At 39.7% G+C, this 20,650-nt stretch overlaps 1 pseudogene; it reads left to right on the top strand.

Annotated features, from left to right (window-relative positions):
- Positions 1 to 14,955, top strand: part of LOC107401472 (integrin alpha-5-like) — a 30,968-nt pseudogene extending 16,013 nt beyond the window's left edge.
- The last annotated feature ends 5,695 nt before the right edge of the window (positions 14,956 to 20,650 follow it).

Genomic DNA, 20,650 nt, shown 5'->3' with positions numbered 1-20,650 from the left:
AACATACCTAATATGACTACAAGTTCAATTGTAATTTCTAACTACTAACTTTCATTTCTTTATATTCTGATGGTTGGTAATAATAACATTGAAGGATTAGCAAATTGCATTACATTGTTAAATAAACTATATAATTACAATATCTTGAACAAGATTAGAAATATACATATAGCATTTTCTAACAACCTCAATCTCAATATATATAATTTGTATACAATATACAAAAATCCAATCCAATGTAAAGTATTTAAAACTAGTAATTGTCTTTTAAAAGTAGATTCAATAATCTATCTTTTTATCTATATCAAATTTATATCTTTTCTTTACTTTTCAGAGTAGATTCAATAACCTACCCTCTATTCTATAATTATATATATATATATACATATATATATATATATATATATATATATCAAGAACATTAAATCTAATCTCCTTTGCTTAGCCCTTTCCCTAACACTAACAACAACTTGTTACTGACCCTACTAAACAATGAAAATTATTCCAGACCCAAAACCCATTAAAAGACCAAAAGCCACCCACCCCACACCACCTCTTTGGGAATGTGGGTGTTGTGTTTTTAAAATTGCTTCCTGCTGGTTATGGGTGAAAGAGTCTTTATTCTGAATAGAAAAATATTGGGTTAATTGTCAAATTCTAGGAAAGGTAGCTATATCCTTTGTTGTCCAGTTTGTGCATAATGCCAAAGTTATCTCAAGACCTTATTCAAGTAGTCTGTGAAACTGGGTCATCTCAGCTAGCCATCTCAAAATTTCTCTAAGCAATTTGTAGTCCAAAGCTGATCTGTAGATGATGTTTGTCAGCTTAGTGTTATTATTATTGTCCATGTGGAATTGTTGTTGTTATGGGGCCCCATCTTCTTCCTGGAGACTTCAAATTTGATGTTAAGCCTGGCCATGATTTCCTGCAGAAAACTGATGGAGACTTGAACACAAAGACATGTATTGGCAGCTAACTGAAGCCTTTATTTTAGAATTAGTTAGTACTCTATGTGTCCATTAATATGTTTAAAAAATACATTTTTAACAAAGTTTAAAAATGTATATGTATTAATCATGTAAATTTTGATATAAAATTCATACTTTAAGAAAAGATTAAAGAATCAGGATAGAATCAAAGAATTGAGATTATTAGTAATAGAATAGTCCCTTAATTTTTTTTTGTTTTCTCCTGTCCCATATCAGAAGATTGCTCTTTCTTCTGGCATGATACAGAGAGTTTGCATTTTCCTTTTAACAGCATGCTTGGGTTTAAAGAAGGAGAGAGCCATTCTCCAACTCCAAAGCCAGCTTTAATTTTTAATTGAACTGGGACTACAAGAACACTGTTTGTGTTAAATGTTTTTAGAGAAGAGCAGAAACAAACATTTAGGAAGACTTATGAAATTTTATAGATGATATACCAATAGGCCATTTTACTCTTTTTTCTTGGGAGATTTTTTCTAGATGATTTGTCCTTTTTCTTCAGATGTCTCATTTGTTCAGTGTTCTTCAGATTCCTTGGCCTTCATTCTCCTAAAAGACAAAAACAAAAACCTTTCCCCAAGACTAATTTTTGGGAGTTTCCCTTTGGGGCAAGTTATGTCTGATTAAATGAAAAGGCATGTGTTAATGATATAAGTTAGTTTAAATTGGATGGTCATGCTGGTTGATGAACTATCACCTCTTCTATTAAGAGGTCTTTCTTGTTCAAACTGAACCTTTATTAATCTTAATGGTATCAACAGCTTACCTTCTCTTGTAGAAACAAAAGCAAAACCTTGTCCCCAATGTAACACGTATCCTGGTTTCCATTCTGAGGTCAGCATGTTCTTAAAGTAAATAGGCTGATTTAATCCGGTAGTTTTTTCTATTATCTAATGTCTCTCTGCAGCTGTTGTTCCTTTCTCATTAGCATGGAGAAAAATTCAAAGAGCATTATTCAGTCTATTTCGGGGGGGGGTGTTACCCCTTTCTGTTTATTTAGCATATCCTTTAGAGTTCTGGTTGATCTCTCTATAACTGCTTGACCTGTAGGATTATGTGGATTACCTGTAATATGCTTTATATTGTAATAAGCAAAAAACTGGAGCATTGTCAGTTTTAATTTGTCCAGGTATACCAATGATGACCATAACTTCTAGCAAATGCATGATTACAGAATCAGCTTTTTCAGAACTCAAAGCAGTTGTCTATTAAAATCCTGAATAAGTATCAATGATATGGTGTACATATTTCAATTTTCCAAATTCTGCAAAGTGAAACACATCCATCTGGCAGACTTCATTCCTCTGAGTACCCTTTGGGTTGCATCCTGCTGATAATGGCATTTGATTGTAAAAGAAACAGGTAGGATATTTCCTTACAATATCCTTGCCTTGTAGCCAGGTTATGGAAAAAATCCTTTTTTAAACCTTTGCTATTGACATGATATTTTTAATGAAATTCTGAGGCCTCCAGCACATTTCTTATCAATAATTTATCAGTCTCATCATTACCTTGTGCTAGAGGCCCAGGCAGACCCATATGGGATCAGATGTGAGTTATATATAAATGATGCTTCCTATTCCTGATTATATCCTATAATTGAATAAATAGTGAAGTTAATTATGACTCATCAGGGATGAATTCTGCAGTCTCAATATGTAATACCACTCTTTCAGCATACTGAGAGTTAGTAACTATGTTGAGAGGTTCTGAAATATCCATTAATACCAACAGTATGGCATACAATTGCAATTTTTGAACTGAATTATAAGGACTTTGAACCACTTTACTTAAATTTTCTGATTTTTGACCTGCCTTTCCCTGTTCGTTTGCATCTGTATAAAATGTATGAGCTCCAGATATGGGTGTTTCCCACACAATTCGAGGCAAAATCCAATCAGCTCTCTTTATAAGTTCAATTCTATTGCTTTTGGGATATTTGCTGTTAATCTCTCCCAAAAAATTACTGCAAGATCTTTGCCAAGGTTCACTTTCTGCCCATAATTTTACAATGTCCTCCTTAGTTAAAGGTATAGACAATTTCTGCAGGGTCTATTCCTGCTAATTGACACAGTCTCAATTTTCCTTTCAAAATCAAGTCAGAGATATTTTCCACATAAGTTTTTAATTTTTTACTCTGTTTATTTGGTAAAAATATCCATTCCAATATAATATCTTCCCTCTGGATTAAAATTCCTATAAGAGAATGCCTAGATTGTAAAATAACCAAAATGCAATCCAGCTTTGGATCAACATGATCTACATGTCCTTCCTGTACTTTCTTTTCTACCAAGGCCATTTTTTTCTCAGCTTCAGGAGATAATTCTCTTGGACTATTTAAGTCCTTGTCACCTTCTAAGGTTTTGAACAGATTACTCAGTTCATCATTATTTTACCCCAACAATAGTTTGTAGATGAGAAATGTCTCCAAATAATCTTTGAAAGTCATTAAGAGTCCGTAATTGATCTCTTCTAATTTGCACCTTTTGGGGTCTAATTTTTGTAGAACTATTTTATATCCTAAATAATTGATACAATCTCCTCTTTGTATCTTTTCAGGAGCAATTTGTAAACCCCAACAAGGCATTTTTTTTACTTCTTCAAACATTCTTTCTAAAGTATCTGTTTTTGAGTGAGCTAGTAAAATATCATCTGTACAATGATAAATTATAGATTTAAGGATTTTTTTTGTTTTTTCTTTTTTTGTGTGTATCTTTGGAGCCTGTCCTGGAACTCACTCTGTAGCCCAGGATGGCCTCAAACTCACAGAGATCCTCCTGCCTCTTCCTCCCAAGTGCTGGGATTAAAGGCATGTGCCACCACTGCCTGGTGAAATTTTTTATATATCACTTCCAATGGCTGTTGTATGAAATATTGGCACAGGGTTGGGCTATTCAACATTCCCTGTGGAAGGACCCTCCATAGATATCTCTTAACCATTTGAGAATTATTATAAGTAGGTACCTTGAAGGCAAATCTTTCTCTGTCTTTTTCTTGTAAGGGTATTGAAAAGAAACAGTCTTTTAAATCGATAACTATAAGAGGCCATCCTTTAGGTTACAGAGTAGGCAAAGGAATTCCTGGCTGTAGAGAGCCCATTGGCTGAATTACTTTGTTAACTGCTCTGAGATCTGTTACCATTCTTCATTTACCAGATTTCTTTTTAATAACAAATACAGAAGAATTCCAAGGGCTGGTTGTTTCTTCAATGTGCTGAGCATTTAACTGCTCTTATACCAGCTCTTCTAAAGCCTGGAGTTTCTTTGTTGTTAAAGGCCGTTGCTGAATCCATACAGGCTTGTCTGTTAACCATTTTAAAGGTAGAGCTATTGTTGTCTTTGGAAGATCATCAGTTGTTGTGCCCATTTTACCCTGGGATCTTTCACTTGTCATTTCTTTGCTTTCCCAGGAGACAGCCTCAACAGCTTGGTATAAACTTGTTTTGTTTGTATCCACAGAATGACTATTTTTGTTTTGGAATATTTACTGAACCCGCATTTGATACTAGAAGTCCTTGAATGCAAAATCATTGTTTTTAAGGTTACATATTGTAGACTGTCAGAGAACACAGGTATATAGTCAGTCATCTTATAAATAGTGAAGTTCTTTAATTGTAGTCATGCTAAGTACTGATGTAATTAATTACAGGGATAAGCCTTACATAGTCCCTTGTATATGTTTTCAAGGTTGAGCTTAAAACAAGCAGCTAGAAATGAAGTTTTTCTATTCATATATGCCTGGACAGTCCCCAAATACTTCAGAGATCTGCAGAATATGGCATTTAAAACATTGATTAAAAAGCTTATTATATCAGACATACTCCCAGATCCTAGCAGTGACCCAAGGTCTCCAAAGAAGATTATGAGTCACTATAATGTTTCCACTTGGTTGTGGTAATGCTGACCACAGGGCAAGATGCCCCAATGTAACACCTGCCACCAGGACCTGGCCCAGACTGTGAACAAGTAGCATGACACTGGAGAATTGATTGCACACTTTTTACCTACTCAAAGTAAAGCCAATCTTCCCCATGTCCCTCTTCCACAGGAAAAACTCTCCCCTTTAGGCCTGGCAGGTGAAGACTGATACTGTTCTGATACCTCTGCCTCCAATGCAATAGAGACCTGGGTATGGATAACTGGGTATGGACTGGTCCCTGTCATTTCATAGATTCAGAAGCTGCTTGGTCTGCACTCAGTTATAATTTATCCTCAGATTTCTGATAGTATTGATGGCTAGGCTCACTATAACTTTGTCAGCTTGGCAGCATCAGACAACCAGATCCTTCAGCAAGTCTATACCTAGCTTGTTACCTCATTTTTAAGATAATGTTCTAAAATATGAAAATTTTAAATAAGTCATAAAGCTTTAATTATGGGTCTGAAAAAAGGTCTGAGGATATGAAAGCTTATAAGCTTTGAGGATCTCAGGAAACAATTTAAGATATAAGTGCAAGTTTTGAAGATATAAATAAATGATTTAGATTATGAGAATGTTTTGGATTGCTTTTCCTTCTATGATATAGAAGTTCAGACCTTAACATTTAATAGAGTTCTGATACACTGGTAGAATAGTCACTACTTACTATTCAGTCACAAGCTCAACATTTTAGATTTATTTTGATTGTCTCTAAATATAAATTTAAAACTGCTTCTCAACAGGTCAAATAAATCTCTGTCCAATCTATACCTGGATCTCTAGACAGAAAGAAAATGCACATGCTTTTGATCCAAATCTATAGTTTTTGTTAGGACTCATAAAGGGTATGAGTCCACTTCTGTTGTTTTACAGATACCCATTTGTCTATGTTTTACAGATACCTGTTTTGTCTATGATATGGATTTCAGTACAGATTGGTAATACTAGCATATCTAAAACTTTTATGTAGTTTTGAAAGAAAAATTCATATAGGCCTCAGAGGATTAAAAGAGTCATAAAACTTGGATCTACTTCACAGAGGTCAAAAGGACTCCAGATAAGTATAGCTTAAAATTTTCTCACCTGTCTATTCCTAAGGATGATATTGTTCTCTTTCCTGTTCTTGGCACTCCTGCTCTTTCCAATGACTAAAACAATGGGCCTAAAATTTCCAAACAAGTGCATAAAATTTAACTTCTGTTCCTAGTTTGAATTTGTCTCAATTGGTTTCTACTTGGCTGGCAGACGCATCCAAGCTTTGGTTGCTGAGTACAACCTGCTCCAAATGACTACAAGCTCTGGACTTGCTAAAAGCTGATGTGGACCAATTCAGCCAATGTGATCGTTCCCTGACTCTACAGCGGGGACAGATAGCCACAGGCTTCTGACAAATGCCCCATTGTCTAGCCTTTGACTAGCCTTTCAGTCTTTGACTAGGCTTTTAGCCTTTGACTAGGCTTTCAGCCATTTTTGGCCCTGACAACAATGTACCAGTGTCAGCTTGAAGTAGTTCCAGAAGACAATACATTGTCCTATGCTCCCTACCTCAAATTGGTTGAAATGATGGATCAAAAAGAAACTCCCTGGCATAGGGGACAAAATGGCTAACTATATGCCCATTCACATACCAGGAAAATAAGTTCAGAGTTGTCAGTTGATGAATTTATTAACTAAAATGGTTCTGCAATAAGATAAGACTCTTGATCTTCTTTCTCCAGAACCAAAGAGGTATTATATGGCTTTTAGAAATTATTATTTTGGCCGGGTAGTAGTTGTGCATGCCTTTAATCCCAGCACTCAAGAGGCAGTGGCAGGCAGATCTCTGTGAGTTTGAGGCCAGCCTGGGCTATAGAGTGAGTTCCAGGAAAGGTGCAATGCTACACAGAGAAACCCTGTCTCGAAAAACCAAAAAGAAATTTTTTCTATATAAATCATTCAGATATATAAACTGGCTGTACTCAAAGATCAGAACTACAGGGCCTTAAGAATGGCAATAGATATGGATGTCACTGCCCTAGAAAAGTCTGTTAGCTAATGGTTCTTAGGTCCCAATACCATTAACCCCCTCGACAGATAAGAATCATGATTGAGTCCTGTCATTGGTACTTGTGAAGGGAGGGAATGTGAGGGGCCCCAAACAGCTTTACCACACAGCTGCCATGGCAGAGTTTGGGGCCCAGTCATAGCTGATAGGCAACACCTGGATCCAGGAAAAGTCATAAGCTGACACCACCCAAAGATCCACCAAAGGATGGACCAGCATCTAAGGGGAAGTACCTGACATCCCAAACTTTCCAACCCAAACATTAGATAAGATTAGATAAGAACACAGGATTTCCCTGAGTCTAGCACAAACCTCTTTCCCTTTTATAGATACCCATAGACAAATGTCAGCTAATCAGGAACCAAGAAATCACCTCACCCCAAACTTTGCTATTATAAAAACCCTACCCTGTGTGGGCTTGGGGCTCTCTGCTCTCATGGCTGCATTGGACAGACAAAGAGACCAAGTTCCAAGCTTGAAATAAAGGCTCTTTGTTTTTACTTATGGGATTCAATCTATGTGGTGGTCTTTTGGGGGGTCCCTGTGATCTGGGCATAACACTCAGTACTTTCTCCTTGGTGTTTCTCCAATGTCAACTTTAGCTTCTGCCTCAATGCCTCTAGAAAACACATCCCCAACTCTATAAGGTGAGGGAGACTGCTTGAGTGTGGCAGAGTGCAAGGTGGGATGGAAGGGTTGAGTCCAGCAGATACTAAAGGCAGACTCATGCCATGTTTTCCTGACTCCAAGCTTAGAGATAGAACTTCAACTGGACTGGCAGAAGCAAAAGGAGGTGACCTGGTGGATGCTGTCCCTGGCCTCCAAGCAGGACACTCTTACCCTGACCATACTTATCCAGAACAGGGTTCAGGAGGACTGCAGTGAGATGAAGATCTATGTCAGTGTAAGGCCTGCAGGTGAGGGTGGCCTGGCCTTGGGGGGTGGCCTCATAGAACAAAAGACTTCAGCAATGTGTGTGTGTGTGTGTGTGTGTGTGTGTGTGTGTGTGTATGTGTGTCTGTCTGTCTGTCTGTCTGTCTGTGTATATGTCTGGGAGGTTTCCCAAAATGGCTTGGGATTCTTGGGAGGCTAAAGAAAAAGGCCTTCCATCAGAAGAGCCAGACACTAAATGCCTAGGCCTAGAGAGCAATGAGGATTGTTAGATTTTAGCACTGAGCAAATAGTGGGAGAAGGGAGACTTAAAAGGAGGGCCACTGAGGCCCCAGAGTCCCTGATTCTGTGCACTCCCCCTTTTCTCCCCTGGCCCTATTCTGTCCAATTCACATTGTTCTCAACTTCTACTTGGACCCAAAGTGCCCGTGACAGTCATGACCTCTGGTCAGTTCTACACCACCAGAGCAAGAGCTGGATAGAAGACAAGGAAAGGAAAGAACATGGGAAGACAGGCCTGGAACCTGAGGTAGGGCTTTGGGAAAGGGATGGCAGGACCCTTCTCAAGGCAGTGAGGACATCTGTGTACCTGACCTACAGTTGGATATGTGTTGGTGAATAAGACTGTCACATGACAAAGACTCAGGGACACCCTAGATGAGTGGCCTTGTGAGGTCTGTGAGCATCCCTGGATTTTATCTTTGTCTATAGAAAGCACTTGTTTCTCTGGCTCTAGACAAATTAAATGCAGTACTTCCATAATGACTTATGCCTGCTTGAACTAGGGCCCACTGTGTTATTACCATGCCCCATCTCCCTGGTTTGTGAATTCATTCGTTAGTGTCCTTACCCTGCATGCCCCCTCTAGGAAGAAGAAACATGTGTATCTGGATGATAACAACTCACTGAACCTGATGTTCCATGCCCAAAATATAGATGAGAGTGGCACCTATGAGGCTAAACTTTGGGTCATAGCTCTCTGGAGGCTGAGTACTCAGGACTTCTCAGGCACCCAGGGATGAGGAGGAACTCTTTTTTGTTTTGTTTTGTTTTGTTTTGTTTTGTTTTGTTTTGTTTTGTTTTGTTTTGTTTTGTTTTGTTTTTTGAGACAGGGTTTCTCTGTGTATCTTTGGCTATCCTGGAACTCACTCTGTAGACCAGTCTGGCTTTGAACTCAGAGAGATCCACCTGCCTCTGCCTCCTGAGTGCTAGGATTAAAGGCATGCACTACCATGCCTGGCTCTGAAAGAGATTCTTGAGTGGGGCTGCAGTAGTGATCCCCTTAAGAGGGATACCAAAACCTGATTGACCTGTACCCACTTGTCCCCAGAACTTCTCCAGCCTGAGCTGTGACTACTTTGCTGTGAACCAGAGCTAACAGCTGATGGTTGACCTGGGCAACCCAATGAAGGCAGGCACCAGTATAAATCAGGCATGGAAAAGGAAGGCCTGGGAGAGAGCACAGGACAGGGTCCTGGTGCCTCAGCACATAGCTAAACACCCCAACTAACAGCCTCTTTGTCCTTCTTATTTCACAGCTCTTGGGTGGCCTTCAGTTCACTGTTCTCATCCCCAAGACACAAAGAAAACCATCCAGTTTGTCTTCCAGGTTGGGAGTGACTGGACCTTATTTGAGATTGAGCTAAGAATGTAAGAAGGGAGGATGAGGCAGGTATCAGAGCCTGGTACCTGGGGATTCTCATCAAACTGCTTCACTTCTTCCTTTATCCTATAGCAAGAATCTGAACAACTCATAAAGCAGCATGGCCTCCTTTCTGCTCTCTATGGAGGCTCAAGCCCAGGTTTTCTTTAATGGGTCAGTGCCTAGGCTGAATGGGTTCTTTAGAGGGAAGGGTGATAGACTAGAGAAGGACACATGGGTCCTCTTGCCCACTCTGAACCATCCTCTTCTTCAGCATCTCTAAGCCCAAAGCTATGCTGTTCCCTATCAATGACTGGTATCCTCACGACTAGTCTCAGAAGGAGGGAGATATGGGCCCTGCTGTTATGATGTCAATGAGGTGAGTGGGGATTGCAAGACAAGTCAGGGTTGAGCCACATGAGGAGAAAGAAAGGTGAATCCAGTATAAATGACAGCACTTGGGAGTTGGATAATTGGGGCAACAGAAGAGGGAAGTACCTGGTGAGTCCTTAAGGTCTATGAGAGATGACCAGAGGAGGTACATACCAGTCCATTGCTTTATAAAGGAGACCTATTTTGGGATTATTGCTGTGGGTTCTAGGCCAGCATAGACTATACAATAAGTTTCAGGTCAGTCTGTGTACAGAATGAGACCTTGTCTCAAAAGCAATGGCAAAGTAGATTTTCATTGTCGCTGTGTTCCTTAAATTCTCAGACAGGAGCCCTGATGCAGCGTGTATGGGTGGTAAACCAGGCCAGCATTTTGGCAATTCCATACTTGTGCACATGCATTTTGATTATATGCACCCTGTTCCTCTCTCATGCTCCTCTTGTTCCTTCTGGAACCCCAATACATCTGGAACCATCTTTCCAACATATCTTTTCTATTTTATTTTCATGTCCTTTGTTGTATTTTATTGCAGTTGCCTACATGGACGGGTTTGTTTACTGGCTTCCTGGCAAGTTACCAGTGGCTCAGTCACTGAAAACTTCCCTTCAGCAACAACTGAGCAAAGTTGGATCATGGTTTTCTAAAGTGGTTGTTCTTTCCAATATGACAGATCATGCCCCTCTTGGCTAGTTGAAGAGTTTGTAAAAATACCAACAAAATTAATAAAAATTAGATTTGAACAGGAGAAATCCCTTGATGGGGAGAAATAAAAGCTCACCCACCAATGTCACATCTCTATAAGTTGTAAGAAAAATTTAACAATCAAAAAGTTGGGTAGGGTTCTGTTTTTGTCTTTCCAGGATAATGGAAATACCCATCTTCCAGAAATCATAAAGCCTTGGATATCCAGATGTTTACAGCAGAAAAAAAGAATCTATTGGTACCAATCTACACAGGGTAAAATTTCACTGTCTAACATCTATATCTCTATCAATCTAGAAAAGTTGTGGTTCCAATTCATTTATAAACCAAGCTGGCTTTGAAGATGGAGTTGGTTCACTCCTTCTCAAAACCCAAGCATATTGCTAAAAGAAAAGGTTGAGAGATTCTTCAGTCCCATATCAAAAGAGCCCTCTGGTGTGAGACAGAAGGAAACCAATAAAAAGGGACATTTGTCTTCAAGATTCTAATTCTCTCCATACCTACTCTTGATTTCTCGGAATCCTTTCTTACATGTCATGTCATCTTTAAATCTAAACTTTCCATTTTGATAAAAAATAAGTTTTTCCCATAGCAATCTCTGAAGTTTCCAGAAGGAAGATGGGGCCCCAAAACAACAACTCTACCCAATCCAGAATGATGCCATGGTAATCATCATCATACTACACTTCTTGCCATAATTTCAGACAATCTTACCTGTTACTCTGAGACTTGCTGCAGAATCTACAGTTAGTCTAACTGAGATTTAACTATCTGAGCTTTCTCACAGTACCCAACAGAGATACCATCACCCCCTAAACATCAGGAAGCAATTCTAAGAAAATGACACCCCTTCTCCCTAAGGTTTGATATTTCTCAGGGTTATGGATGACGGTTATAGGGTTGGGGGAGAAAGAAAATATTAACTCAGTATTCTCCTTAAGAAAAGAAAAACTGTCTCAAAAAAGGAAAAGAGGAAATAGAATGGATAGGTATAAGATATTATGGTAGATTATTGTATATACTAGTAAACAAATTTAGTAAAATAACAGCCCTAGATAATTTGCACTGTTATGGATTTTTATATGTTGATACAAATGTTAACCATCTTTATATTCCTGTTTAAGATAATTTGTATATTGATACAAATACAGAACTGTATTTGTTATAATATACATATATTTCTATTCTTATTTGAAATATTTGTATATTGATACAAATGTAAATTTGTATCTGTCATACTGTATGTATGTTCTGCTTTTGTTTAGGATATTCTGTATATTGATATATATTTAAGATTATTGTCATATTGCATATTGCACTATACATTCCTACTTCTGTTATAAATATCTTGAGTATTGTCACAAATTTGAGGTCATTGTCCTTTACCATACATTTGCTTATAGACTGTTTAATTTGTTTACATGAAGCCTTAGTCCTTAGTTTATTTAGGTAGATAAGACTTATAGATTTATAGTTACCAATGCTTGTCATCTCTATAGTTATGTTAGTTAGGTTATCCAGATTTACAAATAAATAGGTCAGATGGACAGGTAATCTTCAAACACTTCATAGACCTAGAGAATATGGCATTTAAATAACTTAGAACTCTGTTCATGTGAGACACAATTGCTCCTGGCAGCACCCATTTGATCCCAAGGGTTCTAAGACATTTCCATTTGGGAGTTTGTCTTCTTGGCACAAAATGGCCTATTGGGCAAAGAACTTCCATTGCCTCAACTGCTGACAATACAAGGGCTGTCCTTCTGGACAGGCATAACACAAGGAAAAGTGACTTCTGAACTCTGCCAAGACAGGGTAAGATGGTCTTTCAGAATTCCTGCTTCTGAAAATGGTCTGTCAGATACTCTAGGCCTACAGCCAATTTGAATGCACCAACAATGCTGAGAAACATTAAGTAACTGTCCAGGCTGACAGCTAGCTCTGTCTACTCGTGCAAGATTCCTGAAAGTTGCTTGTATCCATCTTCCATTTCTCAGGTACCATTATATTCTTTCTCAGATTTTTGATGGGATTGAAGACTAGCAGTTATAGTTACAACTTAGTGTGTGTGTGTGTATAAATATATATATACACACACATACATACACATACATACACACACACATATATATACATATATATATATATATATATATATATATATATATATATATATATATATATATAAATCTTAGAACATATTAAGTATTAGATTCAAGTTCTTTAGGATAGGACACCTTTTGGAATGATCAGCCTTTTAGTGCTCAGTTACATGGGTGCTCATATGTCAGTTCCTTGCCTCTCAGGCCCCACACCTTCCTCCACTCTAGGAACTACTGAGATGTTGGATGTGGGATTGAGGTAGATTCAAGAAGATCTTGAGCTTCAGATGAGCTTAAGGTACATCATGACATCAAACCCAGCTTAAATTATTAGGGAGCCACTCTCTCATAAAACAAAGATAGTGAAGTCTTTTCAGTAGGCACAATTTTGGAGTCTACTTACTCTCTGGGATTGCATCTAAAATGATGTTTTAATTTGAAACTTTCTTATGTTTATACATGTGTTGACATGTGTGGGGGTACCTGTGTAGAGGTGGGTGCACACATGGAGGCTAAAGTGGTAACTCTCAATATCAATGGTCTCAAACCCCTCCCCAAAACACAGACTAACAGATTGGATTTGAAAACAAGATCTATCCTTCTGCTACACCCACGAGGATGAGATTCAGAGAATGAGCCTATCCCTGCTCTTTGACCAGGCATGTGATCACACCAACATGTGCCCTCTTCCTGAGACAGGGTCTGTGGTAGTTTGAATAGGAATGGCCCCTATAAACTCATATGTTTGAAAGCTTGGCCCATAGGGAGTGGCACTATTAAGAGGCCTTGTTGGAGGAAATGTGTCATTGTGGGGGAAGGTTTTGAGGTCTCATATGCTGAAGCTATGCCCAGGGTGGCACAGAGTCTTTGTCTGCTGTCTGCAGGTCAAGATGTAGAACTCTCAGCTCCCTTATCCAGCATCATGTCTGCCTGCACACTGCCATGCTTCCAATCATGATAATAATGGACTAAACTTCTGAAACTGTAAGTCAACCTCAATTTAAATGTTTTCCTTCCTTTATAAGAGTTGCTGTGGTCATAGTGTCTCTTTAAAGCAATAGAAATCCTAACTAAGACAGGGTCTCTCCCTGAAACTGGAGCTTGCCTTTTTTGGAAAGCTGGCCAACCATCAAGTCCCCAGCATCAAGTCTGGGCATCAAACTCAGGCCTGCATGCTTACACATATTGCACACTAAGCTATCTCCTCACCTCCTCCTCCTCCTCTTTTTTTCCTCTAAGATTGATTTTATTTTGTGTACACAGTGAAACCCTGCATTTAAAAACAAAAATTTGGCAAATGTTTTTCTGTTGACTTAGGAGCCACACCTAAATCTACTGATATTTCAACTACTGTCTGTGCCCCATGGCCCCATAGTCAGCACCCAGCCTCTCAGACTGCAGACTGCCAGAATTTCAAGTCCCATGGGCTCAGCAGCAGCTGCCAAAAGTAGGTTTTAACAAAGTCTCTATCTTTCTATTTACCAATAAACACTCAAGTGTCAAATGTTGGGGTAAAAACCTACTAGATCAGAGAAGCAACCAACTGACCTTCCTTTTGGGATGGAGACCCAGCAAGAGAAGCATCTCTCTACTTATCCCAAACCAAAAAAGACTGCAAATCTCTAAGTATCGCCCTTCTCCTTCCTGTGCTCTATCAGTCTTCCTGGCTTCTCTGTCCTCTCTGTGGCTAGTTTCTGTCAGCTAGTTGCTGGCTCGGCCCCTGATCCACAAGCTCAATACAATCTCAAAGTTTCACAGTGTAATCATATCCCACACCAACTATTACTTTATCTGTGTGTTTGCAAGACACAACCTGCATGTGGAGTTTAGAGGACAGCTTTTAAGAATGGGTTCTCTCGTTCTACCATGTGGGTCACACTCAACTCATCAGGTTTGGCAGTAAGTGTTTTTTATCTACTGAGCCATCTCAACAGTCCTTATTGCATTTTTTTTTTGAGATATAGTATTCCTCTGTAGCCCGGCCTTCCCAGGAAGTCAGAGCCTCTGTCTGTTCTGTTTGTCATAAAGAATTTGTGACTTCCCTCAGCACCCCACTCCTTAGTACTCAGACATGAGATTCTGATACTTGGCCCACCATGGGCATGTAAGTCAGCCACACATCTGCCTCACCCACGTATCCACATCAGTCCTCCTCTGCACCACTGCTCACACTCCTTCAACCCATGTACATGCTTCCTCCAGGACCCAGTCGCACCTCTCCTTGTCACGTCACTCTGCCCTGGATGGACACAGCCCTTGTGGTAGCCATTAGCCAGTAGAGTCACTTTAATTTATTTTTAAAATTTTATTAATTTATTTACTTATTTATTTTTCAGGCAGAGTTTCATGTAGCCCAGGCTGGCCTCCAACTACATATGTAGTGGAGACTGACCTTGGCCTACTGACCCTCCACCCTTCACATCAGCAGTGCTGGGATGACAGAAATGTATCACCATGTCTAGCTGAACACTTCTTATCTAGACAATACTGGGAGGGTAGCTGAATGAGTAAGGTATCTCCCCAGTTCTTACATTACTCCTCATGCCTAATATATTCACAATGGGCTACCCTCCTTCCAATATTCTAATCATTCCAACATCTATGTCAGAGGCACTGGTGTTAAGTCTGTAGCTGGCTAATTTGGATGGAAGTACAAATAGATCTGCCCAGCCTTGGCAGCTGCCTGTACATTCTGGCCCTTCAAACCTAGGCCACATGCGTCCACAGCCCCATCCTGAGTGAACAGAGATTTGCATTCTTTGGTATATATTCATGCAGTACCCAAAACATCCAGAGGAGGATGATAGCTACCTATCCACTTGCTTCAGTGACTAGATGTGGGCAATACATCCCCATGCACTATGCAAAGAAACCAGAAAAGGCAATAGATCCCTATGGTGAACCCCATACACAAAACATGTCACAAGAGTGTGATAGATCCCCATGCCTTTCCTAAAGTGTCCAGAAAATCAATATAGAGTCCCATGCAGTATCAAAAGAATCCAGAACCAGGCAATAGATTACTTAAAGTTTCCTGAAGAGGTGAATAGATTCCCCCTTCAATATGCACAGAATCCTTAAGTGGGTGATAGATCCCCATTATGATACTCATGTAGTATACAAGCTCCACTTTCAGTACCCAGAACAAATAGACAAGGGTGATAGATGCCATGCCTTTCCCAAAGTATCCAGCATAAGGTGATAGTTTCCCATGTAGTAGCTTCAGCAAACAGAAGATTGTCATTGATTCCCTTCCTGTACCCAAAGCAGGCAGAAAGAGGTGATAGTTCCTCCATTCCTATCTTAGTTAGGGTTTCTATTGTTGCTTTGAAACACCATGACCAAAAAGCAAGTTGGGGAAGAAAGGGTTTACTTGCCTTACATTTCCACATCACTGTTAATTATTGAAGGAAGTTAGGGCAGGAACTTGAACTCAAGGCATACACAAAAGAGGGCAATAGATTTCCATGCACATCCCCATGCAGTACCCAAAGCATGCAGAAATCAACAATAGAATCCTTTGCAATATCCAAAGCATCTAAATGGAGATGATAGGTCCCAATTTAAATCTCCATGCAGTATGCAAAGAAACCAAAATCAGGCGAGAGGTCCCCAGAAGTACATAAGGCACCTAGAAGAGTGTGATAGAGCCCTGTGCAGTAAGACAAACAGGCAGAAGAGTGTACCCAGAAGAGATTACTTGAGCCCCATGCAGTATTTAATGAATCTAGAAAAGGGCAAGAGATCTCCTTGCAGGGAAAAAAATAATCTGGAAATGGGTGATTGCTCTCCATTCACTTTCATCTGCAATAGATCCATATGCAGTACCCAAAGCTCCCAGAAGATGGCAAAAGTACCAAAACATCCAGAAGAAGGTGATAGATCTCCATGCAGTACCCAAATGTCTTATACAGTTTTGCATTGCTCTGAAGAAACACCATGACCATGGCAATTTTTTTTTTTTTGGTTTTTCGAGGCAGGGTTTCTCTGTGTAGCTTTGCGCCTTTCCTGGAACTCACTTGGTAGCCCAGGCTGGCCTCGAACTCACAGAGATCTGCCTGCCTCTGCCTCCCGAGTGCTGGGATTAAAGGCGTGCGCCACCACCGCCCGGCGACCATGGCAATTCTTATAAAGAAACGATTTAATTGGTGCTTACTTACAGTTTCAGAGATTTAGTCCATTATAATCACTGTGTAAAACAGCAGCAGGGCATCAGACATGGTCCTGGAGAAGTAACTAAAAATTCTATCTATACCCAGATCAGCTGACAGAAGGGAGAGGATCTGTGCTTCAAATGGGCTTTTTTAAATCTCCAGTGGAACACCTCCTCCAACAAGGCCATATCTCCTAATTTTTTCAAATAATGCCATTCTCTGGTAACCAAGTATTTGAATCTATGATGCTATGGAAGCTATACTCATTCACACCACCACAAAAAGCATGCAGAATAGGGTGATAGATGTGATGCAGTACCCAAATCATCCAGAAGAGGGTGATAGAATCCCATGAAGTACTTTCAGAGAGCAGATGGGAATGAAACACCACCTTGCAGTACCCAAAGTATCCAGAAGAAAGTGGTAAGTCCCCATGCAGATGCCTGGGAAGCACCCAGAGCATCCAGATAAGGGCAATAGAGTTTCATACAATTTCCAAAGCATCCAGAACTGGGCAATAGATTCTCCTTGGTGTATTCAGAGCACTCTGAAGTAGACAATAAACTTCCTTGTAGTGCCCACAGAATATTGAAGAGCCCCATTATTAGTGAGAGGTGGGCAATGGGGGGGTGTCATAGCCACCTGCCGAGGGCTGCCACTATAGCATGGGCAGCGTCGCAGGCCGCTACTGCTGAGGCATGGGTATGAGCGATCAAAAAATAAAAAGTAATTTTCCATTTTCTACTCCTTTTCCTTTGCTCCCAAACCTGCTTGTTTCTCTATGCTCTCTCTCTCTCCCTCTCTCTGTCTCTCTCTCTCTCTCTCTCTCTCTCTCTCTCTGTCTCTCTCTCTCTCTCTCCCTAAACTACATAAATTTCATGTCGGTATGTTTGTTACAACATGGGAGTCAGAAATGGAGAGGCTCCTGCCTCTCCCTGCAATGTCTAAAGCTGCTGCCTTTGCAACATGCATGCAGATACTGCCCAGCAGGAGTGCTTGCTGAAATTAATCCCAGGGATGAGGGGGCCAGATATCCACACAGTGCTCTCAGCGCCCCGTCCCCCCTCGGTGCTCCACCAATACAGATGTTTTCCCTTCCACAAGGGGTTCATTTCCTGCTAGAATTGCTGTTCCTTTCATCGTGCAGGGACAGCCACCCCTCCCGGCATACCTGCAACTGCTGTTTCTTCCCCATACATGTGTGTGCTAGGCTGGCTACTACAGCCTGAAGCACCACGTGGAGATCTCCTTTTCTGCTCCCTTCCCTCTCCCAGGAGCTATGATCCTGTCTGCAGAAGCCTAAAAGACACTAAAAATCTTTTCTCTATATTTTAAAGTTATGCTGTTAACTCTTATCTCAGGATTTATAAGTTGCCCATCAGGCATGGTTTAAAAATGTATATAATTCGTAACAAACTATCCTTCCCATGGGAAGTTTTTGTTTTTCTATTTCTTGAGAAATCTGTCATTAGGTTTGTTTGTGCATTCTTGTGTGTTCAGCAAAAGCTTAGATGTTTTTCGGTGTTCTATTTTATTAAAAACTGTTTCTAGAGTTGGGGTCTGGCTCTTCCCTCCTGTAGATTCAAGCATGTTTATGCCCTGTGTCAGATTGAATTTCATGGCATAGAGAGCAAAGCAAAACTGCCAAAAAAACTAGACTTGTTTGTGTAAACATTCTACACTTCAATATTTATAAGTTCATTTCATTGAATTTCATTAAAAATCTGTTAAATCTGTAAAAAGGGTTAACTAGTAACATATGATTGATAGTTAAAAATCAATGCATAGGTAATCTTAAAGAGATGTGTACCATGATCCCATTCTGGCATATAAGCAACATGTTGCTTGCTGCCATCTCTAGACAGCCACATGGGTGGTCGCCATTTTTGATGGGGTTGGAGAAGATGAATGCCATGTGACTTCACCACCATACATTTAAAGGTGACCACATGGAATGGGCCTACCAAAAAGACAACAACAGGTCTCCAAGATTTTTTTATATTAGGATGGACTTTTGTGTGATAATTCCTGTCTTGTCCTAAAAATAAGGTTTATAAATAAATCTCAAATATAAAATAATCAATAATCTACACGATTAGAGCTTGCTTTTACCTACTGTGGATTATGGTTGTGCTCTGTTTTTTTCCTCTTGAAGTAAAAAAGGGTACTTTATTTTTGAAAGATATTAAACTTTATGTACTTTATTTTTGATAGATCTTAAGAGGAACTTTCAAAATTTACATTTAAATTACAAAAATGTGAGACATATTTTAAGAAACAGTTTTTAAAAGTATTTACTGTTTTTAAGACATTTTAAGTTCATAAAAGATTTTATTATAATATAATCTTGATAAATAAGTAGCTTTAACAACAACAAAACTTCAGCTTCCTTCTCAGTTCTCTTTGTGAGTAAAATTCAGGTATCAGGTCTCATTCTCCTAGAGCTCCTACTAGGTCTAGATACAGTGTACCTTGTTACCAGACTCTGAATAGAGATAAACCTACAAAACAGATTTCAATGTAACTTTTTAAAATTTATTTTATTTTATTTTATTTTACAATACCATTCAGTTCTACATATCAGCCACGGGTTCCCCTATTCTCCCCCCTCCCACACCCTCCCCTTACCCCCAACCCACCCCCCATTCCCGCCTCCTCCAGGGTAAATCCTCCCCCGAGGACTGCGATCAACCTGGTAGACTCAGTCCAGGCAGGTCCAGTCCCTTCCTCCCAGACTGAGCAAAGTGTCCCTGCATAAGCTCCAGGTTTCAAACAGCCAACTCATGCAATGAGCACAGGACTCGGTCCCACTGCCTAGTTGCCTCCCAAACTGATCAAGCCAATCAACTGTCTCACCTATTCAGAGGGCCTGATCCAGCTGGGAGCCCCTCAGCCTTTGGTTCATAGTTCATGTGTTTCCATTTTTTGGCTAGTTTTTTTCAATAATTGAGTAAAACTGAATTTTTTTTATAAGCCACAGTCGTCCTAGGGACCTCCATGCTATATATATAGCCTCTATGGTTCTATGGGTTGTGGTCTGATTGTTCTTTATTTTATATCTAGAATCCACTTATGAGTGTGTACATACCATGACTGTCTGGGTTGGAGTTACCTCACTCAGGATGATTTTTTTCTAGTTCCACCCATTTGCCTGCAAATTTCATACTTTCATTGTTTTTCTCTATTGTGTATATGTACCACATTTTTTTCATCCATTCTTCCATTGACGGGCATCTACGTTGTTTCCAGGTTCTGGCTATTACAAATAGTGCTGCTATGAACATAGCTGAGCATGTATCTTTATGGTATGAATCAGCATTCCTTGGGTATATGCCCAAGAGTGGGATGGCTGGGTCTTGAGGTAGTTCGATTCCTAATTTTCTGAGAAACCGCCATACTGATTTCCACAGTGGTTGTACAAGTTAACATTCCCACCAACAGTGGAGGAGTGTTCCCTTTGCTCCACATCTTCTCCAACATTGGTTGTCATTGGTGCTTTTGATCATAGCCATTCTAACAGGCGTAAGGTGGTATCTCAGAGTCGTTTTGATTTGCATTTCTCTGATGATTAAGGATGTTGAACATTTCTTTAAATGTCTTTCAGCCATTTGTGATTCTTGTTTTGTGAATTCTCTGTTTAGCTCTTTAGCCCATTTTTTAATTGGACTGTTCAGTATTTTGATGTCTAGTTTCTTGAGTTCTTTATATACTGTGGAGATCAATCCTCTGTCAGATGTGGGGTTGGTGAAGATCTTTTCCCATTCTGTTGGCTGTCTTTTTGTCTTATTGTCTGTGTCTTTTGCCCTGCAAAAGCTTCTCA

This window comes from Peromyscus maniculatus, chromosome 15, assembly GCF_049852395.1.
Source record: "Peromyscus maniculatus bairdii isolate BWxNUB_F1_BW_parent chromosome 15, HU_Pman_BW_mat_3.1, whole genome shotgun sequence".
NCBI classification, from domain to species: domain Eukaryota; kingdom Metazoa; phylum Chordata; class Mammalia; order Rodentia; family Cricetidae; genus Peromyscus; species Peromyscus maniculatus.
The sequence above is the reverse complement of the archived record's forward strand: the minus strand, read 5'-3'. Positions and strand labels throughout refer to the sequence as shown.